The sequence below is a fragment of the Chiloscyllium punctatum genome, chromosome 10 (genome assembly GCF_047496795.1).
Source record: "Chiloscyllium punctatum isolate Juve2018m chromosome 10, sChiPun1.3, whole genome shotgun sequence".
NCBI lineage: Eukaryota > Metazoa > Chordata > Chondrichthyes > Orectolobiformes > Hemiscylliidae > Chiloscyllium > Chiloscyllium punctatum.
Window position 1 is genome coordinate 73,488,398 of NC_092748.1, and position 18,529 is coordinate 73,506,926.

The following is an 18,529-nucleotide window of genomic DNA, read 5'->3' on the forward strand; positions in this document are numbered from 1 at the left end:
ATAAGATTGAGGGGTATGGACAAGGTGAAGAGAGAGCAGCTGTTCTCCTTGGTTGAGCGGTCAATCATGAGACAGCATAGCTTGAGGGTAAGGGGCAGGAGATTCAGGGGAGATTTAGGAAATACTTCTTTCATTCAACAGGTGGGGGGAATCTGGAATGCACTGCTTGAAAAGGTTGAGGAGGTTAGAAAGCTTGCAACCTTGTCAAAGAAAAATTGGATGTACACTTCAAATGTTATAACGTTCAATGATATGAGACAAATGCAGGAAATTGGGATTAGTGCACCTTTAGTGGTAGTTGTTGTTGGTGTAAACTTGATGGGCTTGAAGGACCTTTTCTGCACTGTATGACTCTCTGAAATAGCCTAGATCTTGGATCAAAGCAAAGCATGTTAGCTTTAGTCATCTCAGCTGTTCCTATATTCAATTAGATCATGGTTCATTTATGACCTACTTTGCTACATATACTGTCTGTAGTTAGTAAGTAATATACCAATCTCCAATTTAAAATCAACTACCGATCAAGCAACAATTGCCATTTGCAGAAGAGAGAGTTTCAAAGTTACATCATTATTCATATGCAGTGATTCTGAACATCATTTCTGAAAGATTTGGTTCTAATTTCTGGCCTATTTTTTGAGGAGATAATGGATATGCCTAATTTGAGCCTAAATGACATTCTAGCAAGGCCAATACAATGGAAAAAAAATAAAAACCAATATCACTAAATAGTTCATATTAATTAATATTTATTATACAACATTCAAATTAAACATACCATTTGAACTAATGAAATACAAGTACAAAATTAATCACTACCCTACATGTGAAAATCCTTCAGCATATCATCTGAATTGCTGAAAATTTTTTCCAATCACAAGGTTGCACATTATTGTATGAACCTTCTTCATATTTATCATCATCATTCGTGACCTACGCACCATCATTCCACATGTAATTATTCTCACTACTATCAAGTGCATTCAATATTTCTTATTTTAGCAATCAATTGTTGAAAATACTAGAATCAAGTTAATTCAATATGTCTACAACTCATTAACAATGTTCCTGTTAAAGACGTGACATTTTTCACTATAGTGAATTTTATTTTGCCTTCCAACATCCAATTATTCCAATCTATGGATACCGTATTTGACAATATTCAAAGCCTGAACATGTTATTTAAATACCTTTCTCTTTAAACATTGATGGAAAAATACAGCCTGCTGCACACTGAAGTTGAAAGTTAAAAACAGTTTAGTACTTTTACAACACCTTTTTTCTTGTCTTTTTTTTATTACTGCTTCCAAAATGATCATAAATGCCAGGAGGTGGGTGTTGTGTATTCAATTCCTGTCGGCAGCAATGTGCACTCCGATCTTTCAACAAAATAACCTGACTCAGAGCTATTTCCCCAAGGCAGAAGGATTCCCAACTATGCTTTGCGCATCTACCTTGGGAGCAAAGACCTGGTTACTTGCCATTAATTTCACACATCCAGATGATGATCAGAGTAATTCTTAAGGTTTTGCTATTGATATTTCATTAATTCAAACTGTACATATAAATTGAATGTTGTTCCATACTTCTTGGATCCACTTCTAGTAGTTGTCCTCAACCATCCAGCCATAAGAACAGCAAATGTGCCCAGTACAAATCCCTGCTGAAATAAATTCGAGTACATGCATATTATCCCCCCTGTACAAAGCCATTCAGCCATTTTCATAAGCAGGTAAATAATTTTCTGACTAGTCAAGATATTGGCCTTCTGCTATTCTTTTTAAATATACTTGACCTCTCTATACTATATTGTCAGCTGTGCAGAACTAGCAACCTAAGACACTGTAATGAACAGCCATGAAATGAAAGACACAAGGTCAAATATTCAACATTTACTTTTGCAAATGCCAGGGTATGGGAACATCACTGAGAAGTGATTAATGCCTCAGCTTTCATGAGATAGGGAGCAAAACTGTCATGTAATAGGTAATGAAGAGGAATGATGGATAAACAGTCTATGTCATTTCCTTACCAGAAAAGGTATAATGGTGGCAAATGCTCCTTTAAGCTTTTGACAAGAATCCACTTAGAATTTAAAACAAAGCAAAAATACTTGCAGAATTTACTGATAATGTCAATATTCATAGGGTCAAAAGAGCCCAACCAAAATTATTCCAGCCTACTTATTTAATACTGAACTGTCTCACAAATTCACTTGTACTTGAAGACAAACCAATCCATACTTCACTATAATACAGCACATTATATCATGTGCTTAACTTACACACTAGCAAGTTACATTAGTTCTGAAATGTAAAATGCTTAGATAGTTTGAATCTTGTTGGTAAAGGCTGGTTCCAAGACAGTAAGATATAAAGCAATTTAGAAGTTTCCCTTTGTCATAAGAGATGGTCCAACTTGGATGAGAGAAGTGAAAGTACTGTCACTATGTTACAAAAATGCAAGGAACAGTGAGCAAGAGGGTGACAAAGAGTGTGCAGAGGGATATAGACAGGTTAGGTAAGTAGGCAAAAAATTTGCAGATGGAATACACTGTGGGAAAAGTGAAGTTATGCATGTTGCCAGGAAGAGAGAATAGCTGAATATTATTTAATGGGGATAGACTGCAAAAAGCTACATAAGTGATATGTGAGTCCTTGTACACAAATCACAAAAACCTAGCATGCAATTTCAGTGAGTCGTAAGGCATGCAACAGGATTGCTGGCCTCTATTTCAAATTCTAATAGCTAAAATTATACAAACCATTACTTAGACCATAGCTGGAATACGGAACAGTTTTAGTCCCTTTATCCAAAAAAGCAAAGATACACTGGCATTGGAAACAGTTCAGAAAAGGTTCAGTAGATTGACATCCTGTGTGTAGAGATTTTCTCATAAGGGGAATTCGAGTATGCCGGTCCTGTACTCATTGGATTTTAGAAGACTGAGAAAAGACGTTATTGAAACACAAGATTCTTAGGTGGCTTGACAGGGTAGAAGAAGAAAGGTTGCTTCCCCTCGTGAAAGAGTCTAGGACAAAATGGCATAAACTTAAGAGTAAAGTATCACTCAGTTAAGACAGACCAGGAGGAAAATAGTCTCTCAGAGGGTGCTGAATCTTTTTTTAAAAAACTGCAGAGGGCAGTACCCTCACGGATGGGAGACATTTTCAATCAGGGAAGCAAGGGTTATGGGGAAAAGGCAGGAAAGTTGAGGATTATCAGATCAGCAGCAATCGAATTGAATGGTACAGCATACTCAATGGCTGAACATCTTACTTCTGCACCTATGTCTTATGGTTCATATTGAAGTTGAGTTCGTAAGTGTAATGAAATTCACATCAAGATAAAAATGGATAGGAGTAAAATAGAATTAGAAGACTTAACAAAGAAAAGATCTTGAAAGTTTGGTTGTAACAAAAGCAAAGTGTGCAGATGTTGGAGAAATGCTACAGGTTTAGCAACATCTACCTAGAGAGAAAGAGCATTAACATTTGACTGGGGTAGGATGGTTATTCAGGATAAAAGGAGCTGGAAAATTATGTTTTTTGTGCTGTTGATGAAGAGGATGGGAGGACTCAGAGGAAAAGGCAAGGATGTGCTAATGGTAGTAGAGGAAAGATACAGATGCAAAATAGGTGTTAAAGGTTACTGTGAATAGTGAAAAATACATTGGTTTTGTCAGGAACAAAGTGAAGCTGACTTGAATGATCATTTTCATTGTTGACCCTATATTTTGGGTAACTTGTAACTGAAAATTATAGCACATGAAATTTTCTATTGTTGTGAGGAAGAGAATGTTTGTCAGGAACAAACCCATGCAACCAAGGAGTGAAGAACTGGGTGCAGTAAAAATGGAGGACAGTGTTCATTCTCCAATAATCAATGAATTCAAAGTTAAGCCTGAAGGCTGTAAATGCCAAAGTGAAAAATGAGATGCTTTTTCTTCACCTCAGGCTGAGTTTCACTGGATCACTGCAGCAGGCCGAAGACAAAATTGTTAGCATGATCGCAAGATGGTGTATTGAAACGGCAATCAGTTGGAAGGTCAATGTGTTCTGCAAAGCAGTCATCCAGCTCGTGTACAGTAAACTTACTTGAAAGCAATTAAACCTCTACTTCATCTGAAAGGTGTGTTTGGAATCCTGGACAGTGAAGAACAAGGTGGTGAAAGAGCGAGTGGTACCACTGCCAATTGCATGGGAAGCTGCTGTCTGTGTGTCTATAGGTGATTGGGTGGAGAAGTGTTAGGAGTGGACCAGCATGTCACAGAAGGGTCCCTGCAAAATAATGACAAGGAAGATGTGTTTGATGTTAGCATCCTGCTGGAGACTGCAGAAATAGCAAAGAATGATCCTTTGAATGTAGAGGCAAATGGGATGGAAGATGAGGACAAGTGGTATCCTGTTGTTGTTCTGTTTGCTGTAACTATAATGTGTGATCTTCTATGGAAAAGCACTGCATTTGTTGTGATGTTGTCCTTCATAAACTTGTAACAGTTTACCTACAGCTCTAAATTTTCAAGCACATAGAGTTGCAGTCTCCATCCATTCTTACACTATAAGATTAGGTGCAGCTTATTCAATTTACCTATTATAGCTAGTGGTACATTATGTGTAAATTAAATTTCTCAATTTAACAATGAACAAAATACCAAATACCTTGATACAAACATCACCGGCAAATAGTGTTCCAAAAGTTTTGAAACAGAAAGCTTGGCAATTACATAAGAATATACAAATGAGGTGTAGGGTTAGGCCATTCAGTCCCTTAAGCCTGGTCTTCTATTCAGTAAGATCCGAATACTCCACATTTCCACATACCCACCGAACCGTCCAACCTATTATCAAGAATTTACCTAACCTCTTGTTTGAATATTAACAAGAACAATACAAGTTTTTTTTTTAAATGAGAGTTGATAAATAGATGAAGGTTTTTGCCTTCAGATTCTCTGCTTGGTAAGTCTCTGATCTCCAAGAAGTAAAGGGAAAACACCAAGAAAAAAAGCTACATTAAAGCAATTAAATCCCACAAAACATGTTAGCCTTCTGCACTCAAACAACTCTATTGCATCTTCACCAAGAGTCTGGAAATAAATTTAAAATATTGCATTTTGATTCTATTGCAAAAAAAAATGAAAACTCTTTGTCAACACAAATAAAGCACTGCATGGAAAGTGAAAGAATTATAGCACGAACAACTATAATATAGGCCGGAATCAAAAAATGGTCAAAATACCTTTGGAAACAAAATATCCGAGATTTAGACGCTGAAACCTCAGATACATTTCACACTTTCTAATCAAGCTAATTGGCTCGATCTGGCTCGCCTCAGATGACAAGTAAGTGTATCTGAAGTGCATTGTTACTTGACAAACAGCGCTGGCGTAAAATCAAAGAGTCCACGACGGCCTCTAAATATTACCAAAGCAATAATGTTTCTTCTCTTCAGCTAGTGGTGTAAAGAAATAAGCTCATAACTTCACTTTTTGTCGTTTCATAATTCTAAAACAAGCAGCAAAAAAAAAAGACTCCCCGCCACCCGCTTTACCAGTTGGCTTATGTTACGGATGTATTTGAAAAGATATAATTATCGCCTTTAAGTTTTTTTTAAAAACTATAAAATTGTTAAAACCATTTCGTAAAAGTTGCGACTGATTTATTCAGACCATCACTCATCAGTTCAGTATGCAGTCAGGATGTTCTGTTGCCCCTATAATTATTCATTGAACACGATCTCAAATTTAAAACAATTCTACCAATTAAATAGTCTTAACGGTTAGCTAAATTATTGCAATTTTAGTGTTTTTTAAAAAATAGTTTTGAACAGTGAATGTAAATATCAAAGAGCCTTTTCAAAAAAAAACTTTGCTGGTTAGTGGGGTGGAGCAGAGAGGAAAATCTGCAGGGTGTGATTAAAATTGCCTACAGCAACGGAAGAAAGCACAGTGCAAGAATCAGACGGTGGATCAAGCTGATGCCGACTTTATCAGTTAAGCACCTAAATTCAGAAAGCACAACACACGAACCAAGCAACACACCTTTAAACAGGGCTTAAATATCTTTCGATCCGGAGGCTTTCAAAAGGACACATAGCAATCATTACTCTTTCTTTCAAAAAAAACATTTTTTTATAACCTGGTGTTGTGTGATTTTTAACTTTATACACACCAGTCCAACACCGGCATCTCCAAATCATTAAACTCATGTAGTTTTGTCGCGATAATACAATTTTAATGAGGCCTAAATGACGCAAAAGAACTACACACATTTAAAAGCTGTGGGGAAATGTACCGAGGGTGAATTATTTCTTGAATCTAACTTTCACCCAGTTTGATTTATACCATGTAACGTCGCTATTTCTTAAATTGTAAAAAGTGAGTTGAGCAAATTGCTGATAAAAAATGCTAATTTGACTCAATCAATTATCACTTGGTGAATTATTGTTTCTCCTTCACAGCAGTTCGACACATTCGCCAATCCAACCCAGTGAGTTTCAATGGTTACTTTCATTAACGCCAGATGGTTAGTCTGACAAACCGCCCAAGAGTCACCAGCAATACGCAGCCCTAACTGGGACAAACAGCCTATTTTACTAAGCAATCAAACGACAGCAACCCGGAGTCTTGGCATATGCTTACAGCATATGAAAGTATTGAAGCTTGAATTCCCATTACCTACTTTTTATATTATTATTTCCCCCTTACTGAAAATCCCGAGGATCAGATGTTGAATGGGGGCTTGGTCTCGTCGTACAAGCAAGCCCGAGGCTTCCTGGCTGCTGATCAGAGCTCGCTGTTCTCCCGATCTTTGCCTTTTCAATTATTTTTGTGCAGATGCATTAATTTGCAAAGAGTGACAGTTGCATTTTTAGTTCGTTGTCCTGCCGGACTTCCTACTGCCCACATGAAGAGGCACAATGAAACAACACAGCAAAAACTGACACACAATAACAGCCCCAGCTGGAAACGGGGAAAGATCTTCCGTCTCTCAATCCAAACAATGGAACAGCTCTGCACCGGCAGAATGGCAACACGATGTAACGTGACTTGCCTAGCCCAATCATACACGCGTCCACTCAACTATACGGGAGTCATTTATCTAGTCTACATGTGCAGTTTGCTTTTGTTGCTAAGGCACACAGGCTGCTGTGGAAAGGACAAGAAAGTAAGAGGTACTGCATACACAGCCACACAAGCCTCCAAAGCACAAAAGCCCTTTGCTTCAATGCATTTCATTGTAATGAGATTATTATGTGCCTATTGTCGATCCCCCCCCCCCAGCCCTCTGACTGTGACATTTGTAGTTCTGCTTAAAATAATATTGTAAAAACGTTACACTTGAGCCACCGCCAGGTGCCACATAAAAGAACAATTTAAAAGATTTTCTCATGGATTAATGCAGCAGCTCAGAACATATTATCCTTCAAAACTTTGCCACAGTGTTGTCATTTCTGGGGAAGATTTTTTTAAATCTGACAGTCAGTGCTATTTTAATAAATGACCCATTCGCGGTTGTTTTCAGGATGTGAACATCTCTAAAGCGTTTTCTTTTGTGACCAAAATCCGAATCAGTCGCTGTGAGAGTGTGGACCCCAGCCTGCAATGGACCTGTCCCAGCCAGCAGATCTGGGAAAGAGTGATTAATGTAATGCTCGACATGTTGACTTGGGAAAGGATGCTGCTGTTAGAATATCTCTTTAGCTAATGAATTTGAAAGATCCTGCGAAGGTACCCCGAATGGTTATTATCCCATGCTTTGAGGTGCTTGCTTAAGATTTCCGTGTCTTGAAGCAGGGGGGTGGAAGTAGCTGCTGTCCAGTACCATGAACATTGAGTTGGGTCTGAGACCCTGCTCCTCCAAATACTCTATTCCTCAGTTGACCTTCCAGTGAGCTTGCATATTGGATATGATGACGAATTTTATCTTCTATGTCTGGTGATGCATCAGAATCTTTCTATATAATGAAGGGATTGTTTGAACCCACATGGTCAACAAGAGGCACATGATCAGACTATGCCTGAGAAGAGATCCTGATTACTTGGGGAATTTGATACAATGTGGGGATTTGGACATTAAGCCTTTCTTATGTTTCACTTTAGATTGAGAGTCAGGGTCTAGCCTAGAATCTAGACCTATGTCAAAATGCCTTGTTAAACAGTGGCTTACCTGGTTCTGGCAGATACATGTGAATCAGTTAAAAGCCTTTTGTTTCTTTGATGCTAACATTTGCAGCGGAAAGCGAAACTAGTTGGTGACTCATCAAAACCTCTAATGTAAAGGTTTTTTTTAAAAGCCACACAGTCAGTTTACACCAAGTGAGTCAAGGCAGAACGAGGACTTGTGAAATTAAGTTCAAAGTGGAATTTGGTATGTAGGGAGAAAGAAGTGTATTAAGTAAGTTTTATTGCAAACAATTAGGCTAAATGAGTAGGGTTTCAGTGAAGGGGGTGTTCCTGTATGAGCAACTGCTGTTAAGATCTGTGTCTCAAAGTATTTTGGCACCAAGGAAATGGAGAAGAGATTGAGTGCAATGATTTAACTTTAGATTAGATTAGATTCCCTACAGTGTGGAAACAGGCCCTTTGGTCCAACTAATCTACACTGACCGTCCGAAGAGTAACCCACCCAGACCCATTCCCCCTAACTAATGCACCCAACTCTCTACGGGCAATTTCGCATGACCAATTCACCTGACCTGCACATCTTTGGACTGTGGGAGGAAACCGGAGCACCCAGAGGAAACCCACGCAGACACGGGGAGAATGTGCAAACAGATAGTCGCCCAAGGCTGGAATTGAACCCCGGGTCCCTGGTGCTGTGAGGCAGCAGTGCTAACCAGTGAGCCACTGTGCCGCCCATTTGACTGGAAGAGATCAATCAATCCCACCCAATAATGGGAGGTCCTTACTTGTGAGGGTTGGCAGGAAAGCGGGATGAAAACCAAGGGCAGAATCTTATAGAAGTCTGAGCCACGTGGCTGTTGTGAAATTTCTGGCAAAACCAGACAAGAAGTCCAGTGAGGCCTATCTTGACATCTTGCTCCAGCTTTTATGCTTTTGATGAGCTATAAAACAAATTTCTTACTGGGTGGCAAATTGCCATTTCGGTGGGATTATAGTCTCTTAAGTGCCGCATTAGTGCCCAGCCTGCTTTATTAATATTCCATTTGATATCTTATCAAATACACAAAAAAGCTCAACATCAAAAAATCTTAACATAAACATCACAGGGTACCTGGTGTCTCCAGCTCATCAATATTTATCAGGAGTCTCCACATTGCTCAGCACCAAACAGTGCCTCAGGGTACCAAGTGTATATACCCCTCATCTATGGACATTAACATTTGACACTTACCAACTCCTCGTGACCATTATGGCATCTCTATGATACCTTTGCAGGCTGCTTAAGAAGAACAGATTTGCAATGTGTGACACAATGGCAACAATATTGAAAGGCTGCAGGAGGGAAATTTTATGTGCAGACTGTATCCCAGGACTGCTGGCTTGCATTCTGCCTCATGCAGCATCCATGCCTTGCCTGGATGCTTGTAACCACACTGGCATTTCGGCCAGAGCCATTTGCTCTCGATATTGCCAGATTCATACGCTATTTTGGGCAGACACACAGACAGGTTGCTTGTCATGCTTGTTATTTGGGATCTGTCCAAGGAGAGGATTTCTTGATACACAATACATTAAGACATCAGACTTAAAAGTTGCCAAATGCTGGCAAAAGCACCCCATCATTTGTGGAACCAACTCCAGTCATGTCTCAAACTCCTCTTTATTCTAATAAGAGTGACATCACAGGTAAACCATCACAGATTCATTGGTTGGTTATTCATGCTAATTTGACTGTTATAGATTACTTGCAGATTGAAGGTCAATATGGGAAATACTTAAAGGCTACAAACTAAAAGACTTTTTAAAAATCAAATTAAGAACTAAGTAATTAAAATAGGCCAGGTCAGCCATGTGTTGTAACTGCTTGTTGGTTGTGGTTCATAGTGTCCACATCTTGAGCAAATAGTAGTTGCTTGAGGAGCTCCCACTCAGAGTTCATCACTTCGGCAACACATATACTAAAATTGGAACAACACAGAGAAGATCAGTATGGCCCATGCGCAAGGATGACATACAAATTCGTGAAGCTTTCCATATTTTTGTGGTCAGCGCATAGTATCCTTGAGACCCTTTGGGAAAAGGAGAGGGCGGATCCTATCGAGTGGTTCCCTAAGCAGACTGTCAAAGTCATTTGGCAGAATGCCTCATTGCCAGAACTTTCCAACAAGCACCAACATATGGCTTGGCTGGTGGTGAGAAGAGCTCTGCCTGTGAGATCCTTTATGCATGCCCAGACTTTCTGCCGCACCGCATGCTGCCCTTGAAGCGGCTGCGGGGGGGACGAGACTGTCACACACCTCCTTCTGGAATGTGCCTACAGAGGAAGTCTGGAGAGGAATGCAGTGGTTCGTCCTGAGCAGCGCCATGATGCGGGACTCCATGCTCTACGGTCTGTTCCCTGGGACGCACACCAAGACGAACATCAACTGTGCCTGGAGGATCATCAGCTCGGTGAAAGACACTCTTTGGGCAGTCCAAAACCTGTTGATCTTCCAGCTGAAGGAGTTGACCCCGACTGAGTGTTGCAGACTGGCATATTCCAAGGTCCAGGACTACGTGTTGAGGGATGCGTTGAAGTTTGGGGCAGTTTCCGCCAAGACACAGTGGGGAAAGACCACCGTGTAACATCTGCCTGCCTAAGAAGAACAGGGGGCCCACCCAGTCATTTGGGCCCTGCTGACACCTCAGCAGAAGAGCTGGATAGTAAATGTACAGACTTGTATAAATGGAAAATAAATTTTGATGTCTGTATGTAAAGCAATGTAATGTGTGCACAAGTATGGCATGACCAATTGTATAGAGACCCAAATAATTTTATGAATAAAGTATATTTTTGAAATAAAAAAATCAGGGAGGGAGAGACTTACTTGAGCACTTTGTTTCAGGAGGCAGTCACACCCCTTAGGCAGAGTTAAAAATCACATGACACCAGGTTATAGTCCAACAGATTTAATTGGAAGCACTAGCTTCTTCATCTGGTGGTAGTGGAGTACACAACTGTAAGACACAGAATTTATAGCAAAAGTTTACAGTGTGATGTATCTGAAATTATACATTGAAAATACCTTGATTGTTTGTTAAGTCAGGCAGCATCCGAGCAGCAGGAAAAATCGGCATTTCGTGCAAAAGCTCCTCGGCTACTGTCTGACCAACTGTGCTTTCTCAGCGCCACTCTAATCTTGAGTCACACCCCTTAGCTTAAGTACTTCAGATTTGGTCAGTGGTTAGGGTCAGTCGGGTGTTACAACCAGTGAGGCAGGTGGAGGGATTCAAAAGGTAGTGCTGAGCAAGCTTCAGCCTTTGAGTTTATCTAAAAGGTTAAGAATATTGCTCCTTGTGTAACTTAGAGTGGGGTTATAAGGAGAATGAGCAAACTGACTATAGAACCTAAGAGAACAGAGAAATATAGTTGATATTGAGGATAGTACAGTAAGGGGAGTAAATACTGTTCTCTGTGGGCAGGTTTGAGAGACCTGAAGGTTGTGTTGCCTGCCTGGTGCCAGGGTTCAAGTTACCTCATCTCAACTGTTGAGGCACTTGGAATAGGAGGGGAAGCATCCAGTTGTTGTGCTCCATGAAGGTACCAACAATATAGGTAGAAAGAGGAAAGAGCTTCTGCTGTGGGAATCTGAGCAGCTAGGGGGCTACATTAAAAAGCAGAACCAATAAGGTAATAATCTTTGGATTACTACCTGAGCCATGAGCAAATTTGCACAGGGTCAACATAATTAAACAGGCAAACGTATGGTGCAAAGATTGGGACATTGGCACCAGTACTGGGGAAGGAGGGAGCTGCTCTATTGGATGGGCTCCACCTGAATCTTGCTAGGGCCAGAATCCTGGCAAATCCCATAACTAGGGTTGTGGAGGGGTTGTTAAACTAAATAGTGGTGGGAGTTCAGTTCCATGGAAAATTATGGAACATGTTGAAGGTGAGGAGGAGAGGGTTCAGCAGAGATGATTAAAGTTTCCAGAACAAGTAATAAGACAAAGTGCATAGAAAGAGTCAAGAATCTAACATTCGGTACAGCAGATAAGGGGACAACTATGAGAAGTAGTGCAGTCAATACAGGACTGAAGGTATTGGATTTAAATATACAAAATCAACTAAATGAGCTTGTAGCACAGATTAAAATTAGTAGGTATCATGTGGGTATCACATGGCTGCAAGGTGATAAGAACTGGGGAGTTAAGTATCCAAGGAAACACATCCTATCAAAAGATCAGGCAGATGGAAGAGGGTTACCTTGTTAAGAAATTAAACTAAACCATAGCAAGAAGTGATATAGTGTTGGCCAAAGGGTGATGCATTTGTAGAACTCATTGACACAAAAGGCTGGGGAGGTCAAGCAACCAAGACAGGGATCAATACATACTTAATTGATATAGGGATCAAGGGTTATGGAGAGAGGGTGAGGGAATGGGGTTGAGAAGCATTTCAGCCATGAATGAATGGCAGAGCAGATTCGATGGGCCAACATAGTGAGTCAGAGGTTAACACTGCTGCCTCACATGCCAGAGACCCAGTTCAATTCCACACTCAGGTAACTGTCTGTGTGGAGTTTACACATTCTCCCCATATCTGTGTGGGCTTCCTTCTGCTGCTTCAGTTTCCTCCCACAGTCCAAAGAGATGCAGGTGGATTGGGATGTTAAATTTCCCATAGTGTGCAGGTTCGGTGGGTTAGCCATAGGAAATGCAGAGTTACGGAGACAGGGTAGAGGTGTGCGGCCAGGTGGGATGCTCTTCAGAGGTTGGTGTGGACAAATGGGCTGAATGGTCTGCTTCTGCACTGTAGGGATTCTAGGATGCCATGAATCATCCAAAAGGACCTGTACTGTACTGTGATGTTCTATATCTTATACTTTTATAATAAAGATGTTGCCACATGTTAGTGGTTTGAAGACATAATTGGACTTTTTTATGCAATAGCTGAATACAGTGTGAAATAAATATTGTAACTCAATTATTTGCAACAAGAGTTTAAGGAGTTTTACAGCTTCATCCAAGTATGTACATGTGTATTGTTCAGGCTTCATTTTATAGCAGTTCCTGTTAGAAGGTGGAGCCTTCAGCTGTCCAAGGGGAAAAGGGGAGAATAGCTAATATATTATCTTACTGTTCAAATTCAGTTGTTGAAGTGTTTTATGTTGCTGATTAATGCCACTTCTCTCCAAAAGGCATGATTGACATTTTTGGCAGGTTTCCTCACAATACTTTGTACATTCTCAAGATCAAGTTGGCCTTACAGATCTAACTCCAAAAAATTGCAACATTTCCTTTACTTTTGCAGGACACTGTGTTACTTTGTTTGGCTGCTTGACATTTATTTCCTTTAATAAGTATTCTTCAAAGGTAGCATAAACCCATTGTCAAGATACAAATCAAACTAGTTGACAATTTAAAAGAGTTAGCCAAGCAATTTCTTTTTTGCCTGCCGTTTCTCCAACCTGATTGTTTAATAATCAACCTAGAATTTGATTTTTCAGGATTTTTCTTTTCTGATAATACCAGGAGGTAATTCCTCTCGTTTACAGATTTAATGCCAATCACCACTCAATAGATCCTTAAATTAGCTGATTCAAGTAACTCTTGTGTTAGTATTTCAAAATTTGTTTTCCATTGACATTAAGCTGTACAATTCTTTGTATTGCAATTTGTATTTGTTATATCGAAAATATCATCTATTTTAAATCAACATAGAAATACTGAAGTAATTTGCTACTGCCAAGTAAACTCAGATTTAAATGTAGGCTTTTTATGGTAGTGTGTTTTAAATACACTTCCTAAAGTTAATTATTAGAAAGCTTCAAATCATTGATGTGTAGTGAAATTCATGGTGCAGAAAGAATAGTTGTGACGTACTTAAAATGAGTTCATTAGGAAATAATTAACAATTGATTGAAAAATTCCATGGCTAATATTTTAATATGAAGAAAACGAGGACATTCCTGATGAAAGGCTTATGCCCGAAACGTCAATTTCCCTGTTCTTTGAATGCTGCCTGACCTGCTGTGCTTTTCCGGAGCCACACTTTTCGACTCTAATATTTTTATATGTAAATAATTAGACATATAGTATTAGTTGTATCTTTGCATATGTGTGGACTTATAATTCAAGAATGTAGACTCAAACTAACCTTTACCTTTACCAATATGGACACTTTAAGTTATTCATTTGAGATAATTGAAAATATTTCATTTTTTAAAAACCAGTTTACATGTATTAAATGCACTTCTGTTGGACCAGTTCCTGATGAATGATTAGAAGAGTTTTATTGCAACAATGATTTAACATGGTTGGAATAAACCATGTGCAACAGCTAGCACCACTGGAAAGGAGCTATTTTCATATTCTGATCAAACTGCACAATCAAAATTTGATTTATAATATATTACACTTGCGATGTAAGTCACACACACATGGGTAGCAACACTATTATAGATTTATCAATGAATGAACATTGTAAGCTCAAATCGTTTAAGATTCCTTTTAATAATATCCAATGTCAACTATGGAAGATTTGCTTTCCCATCCTTTCTATCTCTCTCTCTCTCTCTCTCTCTCATTTTGAACATGCCAAATAATTTCCAAATGCTGAATATATTTTTTGACCTTAAGCAATAAGCTTCGAAATTAACTTCTGAGGATCTTGGGTCTGGACCCATATCACATCTGCGCTGGAGGTGTGGCATTCACAGGATGTGGGCATTGCTGAATGGGCCAATATTTATTACCCATCCCTAATTGCCCAAAGGGCAGTTGACCATCAACCACATTGCTGTTGGTCTCAAGCCACGTATATGCTGGACCAGATAAGGATAGTAGTTCCATCTCTTAAAGGATGTTAATGAATCAAATGGGATATCCCCCCAACAATAGCCAATGGTTCATGGTCATCATGAGATTCTTAATTTACGATTTTTATTAAATTTAAATTCCACCATTTGCTATTGGCAGGATTTGAACCAAAGTCTCCAGATTTTTACCTGGGTCTCTTGATTAATAGTCCAATGATTAATACCACCCAGCCATTGCCTTCCCATGTCATAATATTTCTGGACAGGTTGATTTAAAGGAGCTACATCTTTGCTTGTGAAGCAGCTGGTTCTAGTCAAGTTATTGGGTCTGTTGTGGCACTTTTTATAGCATCACTCTGGATGCTTTGTACCATTTCTTTTCTATAACTAGCATTGCTCACTATGGCCTCCACACATGGCAGTGGGGGTGCATTATGAACATCTGTAAGATATTGATGCCCCATGGACTATAAGGGAGGATGGAGGCTTTATTTACTCCAATTGACTGTCCAACTTTTGGGCAGTTAATCCAGTTCCCTGTACACGTCATGAAACTCCTCAAGACACATGCAGGATGTCCCAGTACAGCCTCCCCATATTTCCTTAGCCCTGCCACCTCAAGCCCTTTCTCCACAGGACAGGCAAACTGTAGTCCTGGTTACTTGGACCAACACAGGTTCAAGCCATGAATTTGTGCATCACTCACCATAGATTAGGCTTAAAGCCAAAAAAATGGTTTTGACTCTATACTAATGAAGGCAGTCACTCCATAAATTGCAGGTGATGCACTTTCAAATTACCTCTGTTCTGGCATAGCTGGTGGAAGTGTTCTGCTGGGTCCTTGGTGGCTTTTTTTTGCCAATTTCTACATATGTCCAAGGCAAAGAATACATGGCCCAGGTATAGAGGCATTGTTGCCATGCCTCTTGATCTTCAACATGACAAAGAAAGTGTGCTTAAACAGAAGTTATTCAAAAGTATATCACCTTCAACTTGTGGAGCAACCCCTTAATCTTCCACATTCAATCTTCCAGCAAATGGAAAGCAAGTAAACTTGGTGAGGGAAACTTGGTGAGATGAAAAAGAGAAGAAGGGGATAAGATAGACAGAAGGTGTTGCAGACCATAAGTAAATTGACAGACTGTGTGTGAGAAAATAGTGTGACTTCTCCAAAAACCTCGCCATCATGATTTGAATCCATCTTTCACCACTATCATACTAATGCATTCACTTTATCTACTGCCACCTCATCCTACACGATCATTTGGGGCAGCATGGTAGCTCAGTGGTTAGCACTGCTGCCTCACAGCATCAAGAACCCAGGTTCGAATCCAGCCTCGGGTTACAGTCTGTGTGGAGTTTGCACATTCTCCCCGTGTCTTCATGGGTTTCGTCTGGGTGCTCCGGTTTCCTCCCACAATCCAAAGATGTGCAGGTTGGGTGAATTGGCTATGCTAAATTGCCCATAGTGTTCAGGGATGTGTAGGCTAGATGCATTAGTCAGGGTTATATATTGTAGGGGAATGGATCTGGCTGGGTTACTCTTCAGAAGGTCGGTCTGGACTTGTTGGGCCGAAGGACTTGTTTCCACTGTGCAGGGATTCTAATTCTAATACAAAGGACAACAAAAATTGTATAAGAAGTACAAAACACGCAAATTACAGTGTAATATAAGAATGATAATCAATAGACATGGTTCTAGCAGCAATTCAAAGTTGTGCAAAGAATTTTCGATGGAAAAGAGTTTGATCATACAGTGTTAAGGAGCCTGATGGCTTGAGGGAAGAAATTGGTGCACAGTCTGGCCATGAGAGACCGAATGCTCTGGTATCTTCTGCCAGATGGCAGGAGGCAGGAGGAGGTAGCTTGTAGGTACCAACTACATAGGTAAGATGAGGAAAGAGATTCCAATAAGGGATTACAAACAGGTTAGGCTTAAATTATAAACCAGAACCACAAAAGTAATAATCTCTAGTTTATTACTCAATCCATGTACAAATTGGCATGGAGACCATATGATTAGACAGGCCAATGTGTAGCTCATAGTTTGGTGTGAGGACTGAATTGAAATTCATGGAGCTCTGGCACTGTCCTGGGGAGTGAGAGGATTCGTCTGTTAGGACAAGTTTTATAGGGTGTGTCAACCATTTCTTCTTTGAGCCATTTGTTGCAGAACCTGTATGGGAGCAGGTTATTTTAGATGTGGTTATGTATAAGGAGGTAGGATTAATAAGCGATTTCATTAGAAGCATGCTGGGGTCTAGTGAATTGTGCACTTGGGGCTGTAGAAAGGATTCTAAACTAATTAGTAGGGGTAGAAAGGTTTATTTAAAGGAAAGTTCAAAAAGGAAATGAGAACGCAGAGATACAAAGTAGGGAGAGGTCAACATTAATCACCATGTGAAGGGTTACTGGACTCAAAATGTGAACTCTGTTTCTCTCTCCTCAGATGCAACCAGACCTGTTGAGATTTTCCAGTAATTTCTTTGTTTGTTTCAATAATCAAAATGTGACAGGAAGGGGTAGAAAATATACACAGAATAGTGCAGCAAATAAAGTAGAACCAGAGACAGTAATAATGGTAAAACATCAAAGCTTGAGGCACTCTATTTGAATTTACACAGCATTTGTAAGAAGACACATGATTTTACGGCACCAATAAAAATAACTGAATATGACCTAATAGGTGTTATAGAGACGTGGCCACAGGGTAACCAAGACTGGGAATTCATTATTCATAGTCATTTGACTTTCCAGACAAAGAGGCAAAAAGGAAAGGAAATAGGGTTGGTTTGCTAGTAAAGGAAGATATTAATGAGTTTGTGATAAGCAATACAGATGTAATCAATAATGACGAAGAGTTACTGTGGATGGTAATAAAAAATGACAAAGGAAAGAAGTCACAGGTGGGAATTGTCTGTAAGCCCCCAAAGAGTTACCACACTGCAGAATAAAACATAAACTGGGAAATAGTTGCAGCATGCAAGAGGGATGCTAATATTATCATGGGTGATTTTCATCTGCATATTGACACATAAGTCAGATGGGTGAGGGTGATATGGGAGTCAAATTTATAGAGTGTGTTAGTGATTGCTTCTTAGAGCAGTTTGTTACAGAATCTACCTGGGAATGGACTACTTTAGATCTAGTATTGTGCAATGAGAAATAGTAAGTGATCTCATAATTAAGGATCCTCTATGGAATGGTGATCAGCTGTGGATGACTAAAAAGCTGAAGAGAGAGAAAATTGATTACGAAAGTAAATTGTTTTGTATGCCTTGTCAAACAGCAAGGGTTTCTACAAATAGGTAAAAAGAGAGCAGCTTAAGTAAGTGTGGGGCCCTTGGGGATGAAATGTGAGCATTCATATGGAGAACAGGGAAATGACACATAATTTAAAGCAAAGATTTGTATCAGTCTTTACAGTTATATGTCGCAAACATAACAGATAAGCAAAGTGCCAGCAGGAGGACAAATCCAGTAACAGTCTCTATTTTGATATACAATGTATTTGGCAAATGAATGGGTCTAAAGGCAGACAAGTTGCCAGGACTTGACAATCTGCACCCAAGAGTTTAAATGTAAGTGGGGCTGCAGAGATAGT

The 18,529-nt window shown here is 39.6% G+C and overlaps 1 protein-coding gene and 1 non-coding gene across 4 annotated transcripts in view; one reads left to right on the forward strand and one right to left on the reverse strand.

Moving 5' to 3' along the window:
- csrnp3 (cysteine-serine-rich nuclear protein 3) overlaps nucleotides 1-7,058 on the reverse strand; it is a 232,378-nt gene extending 225,320 nt beyond the window's left edge. For 2 of the 3 annotated variants that reach the window (XM_072579508.1, XM_072579509.1), the window contains exon 1: nucleotides 6,681-7,058. The gene's annotated coding sequence lies outside the window, so the exon portion shown is untranslated. The remainder of the gene's footprint in view (nucleotides 1-6,680) is intronic. The other variant, XM_072579507.1, reaches the window with a different exon arrangement.
- Nucleotides 7,059-10,056: 2,998 nt separating this feature from the next.
- On the forward strand, nucleotides 10,057-10,166 carry LOC140482530 (U6 spliceosomal RNA). The gene has a single exon (XR_011961735.1). It is a non-coding gene; the product is annotated as a U6 spliceosomal RNA (small nuclear RNA).
- The last annotated feature ends 8,363 nt before the right edge of the window (nucleotides 10,167-18,529 follow it).